A 2,770-nucleotide genomic window follows, 5' to 3' on the forward strand; every position below is an offset into this window, starting at 1 on the left:
ACAGCTCAAATGTAGGGTACACAAGAGAAGGGGGCCTTGATGGCAGCTCCACGCATGGCATTAAAGATGTCAGCGATTCAGCAGTTCTGTTACAGAACGGCATGAATCATTTGGCTCCTCTAATCTATCAAAATGAAAAACAAAACGCAACAACAGCTACTTATGAAGCAAAATGCTGTTCAAGAAGGTGATCTTTTCTATCCTACATCCTAGAAATGAGATTAGCTTTTAACTTACTGGCTAGTCGTATTGAAACAAAGAAAAACCTGAATCACACAGACCAGTCATGGCAAAGTAAAAGTAAAATTAAACGTCTATTATCTAATTAACCCCCCTCCCATCGAGCACTTGGGATTAAATGAGTGCATCATGCTTCTTAGTAGAACAGTTATGGTACCTTAATACAGGTTCTTCATCTTGGGGTTCCACTTTCTCATTAATAGCCATTGCTGTGCCGTGTAGAGTACGCCTCCCGTCCGGCATATCCTCTGAGAAATCGATATTATCAATAGCAAAAAATACATGCTGTCCTTTCAAGATATCCGGAGGGAGAAACATGCCACCTTCACTCTCTATGCAATTCAGGACAGTTTCCTCAATTTGTGACTGCAATCTCAACAGGCGATTGTACTCTACAGCCATGCCAAATCCATGGAGGAGATTAACCAGCTCTTTGCTTCATACTGCTTGGTGTATTGCTAGGCTAACTGCGAGGTGTTGGGGTATTTCTCTAGTGCAGTAGACCGCTTTCGACCTCTTATTGTCAACCTACCTGTCCGTTAGACACAAAGCTATTGTATTCTGCGCTAATTGCATTGCTCTTTTGTGTACCTCATTGCACTTTTTATCAGATAGTGTCTTATTGGGACCTTGGATTATCCACCTGAAGAAGCAGCTGAAGAGAGCCAGAGAAGACCCATTTCTTGCTTCGATTAATAGCCTTTCTCAATATTGAAGCGGCATCAAAGATAGTTTTCATAGATTCATCACTGTCAGCTGTGGATTCTACAATATGGATAGCGGCATCCCTACACTGCTCTACGCTGACCCTCTCGGGCTCATTAGCTCTAGTGGGCTCATGGAACTCAACTTCCTTTATCTCTTTCTGGATAAGCTCTTTAACTGAATGTCGGCTGAGTCTTGTTTGAAATGGAATCAAAAGCCTGTTCCAACTGTGCCATGTTGAGTATTTCTCCGCTATTGAGGGCAGCTTGGGTAAGGTTCAAAAACTCCAGCTTAGCCGCTGTCTCACTTCTTGACCTTTCCTCGTCATCTTTGATAGTTTTACGCAGGACCCCAGTCACATGCTTCGCCTAGCAGCTTTTATGATATTTAATATCAATGGCATGAGCGTCAGTGCTGTCTAGAGCCGTCGAGAGCTTCACGAGCAGTTTAGGATCCTTTGATTGCTTTACTACATTATCAAGAGAGCTACCAGCAGATGATGTTGACATCAAATGCTGAGGGTTCTGGTACTTCGCTTTCTCTTCACAAAAGAAGCACAGATTGCTGTCATAAGGGACGGTTTTCGACCTTGTAAAAAGACCCTGGTTAGTGAAATGAAATGAAATGTTTTGAGATGTCAAGGATGTCATTACCTTTTCAGCGATTCCAAGAAGAAAAACACAATAAAATAAAAAATTAAAGTTATGAGCCATTACACCTAGCAATTACCTGAAGCGATTCACTTGTCTTTCTTCGAGCTTCATTTGGCCCTCTAACCTCTCTCTGAAACCTCTCTTTTACCCTCTTGATCTTTCCTGAGTGGGTGGTTTCTTGGTAGCACTACCTATGCCATGTTGCTTTTTCTTTAAGCTCTTCTCGTGGTAGATCTTTAAGCACAAGCCACAATGTTTTCGAGTTGATTTCCTCGTACTTTGAACGTTCTTCGATTGCTTCCAAAAGGTTTTTGATGGGAAATTGGATTTTCAACAAGATTGGCTGTGCTTTTTTCTTGGCAGATTACATATAGCTTAAAATCTAAAGGGCATTAGACCGGCCAAAATCCGTCATACTACAAGCACTGTGATGACTGTAAGTACAAAATGGCGGATACTCAAATAATTACTGCTGACCAATAGTTCAGGCTTACAATAACCCAGGCCCCCTAGGTTAAAAATCCACAGGAATTTGTGCGAAATAGGATTGTAGAAATCGCTCATAATAAAGTTATATAAGCGACACAAAATACACTATCATTGCACCTTTTTAGCTTTTATTTTTTTTCATTCAAATGCTATACATAAAGCATTAATATGCATAACAATGAGTCAACGTTATTGTCCTGGATGATTTGTTCACCTTTGGCGTGTTTTGCAATCCAGCCTCATTGTCATGTATGGGGTCACGTGACACTACAAAGTGGCACCAATCGATGCCTAAGGTCAACAAGTTTGGCATGATAAGGATTTTTTTGACTAATTTATAGTAAATTATGTGTTTCGGCCTCGCTTTCATGCGTAAGGTCACGCGACCTATGTAAATTAGCATAAATCAACAGGGAGGATCATGCCCAATCATGTGAGCAAGTTTGGTGTATTTTCGTCTGTTATTAACAAAGTTATAAGGAATTATGTGTTTTAGCCTCGTTTTCACGCTGGATTTCACGGGTCAGAATTCAACCCCCCCTTAAAAGCCGTTTGAGAAAGTGGCAAAGCTAGCACCAAAACTTTTCATGTTTTGTAGGACCTAAGGAACATTTTTACATTAGGTGCTTGCTTTCAGCATGAACTTCACACGGGACCTTATTTTATGACATTTGCTCCCAGAC

The sequence above is a fragment of the Pocillopora damicornis genome, chromosome 12, assembly GCF_964200805.1.
Source record: "Pocillopora damicornis chromosome 12, jaPocDami1.2, whole genome shotgun sequence".
NCBI lineage: Eukaryota > Metazoa > Cnidaria > Anthozoa > Scleractinia > Pocilloporidae > Pocillopora > Pocillopora damicornis.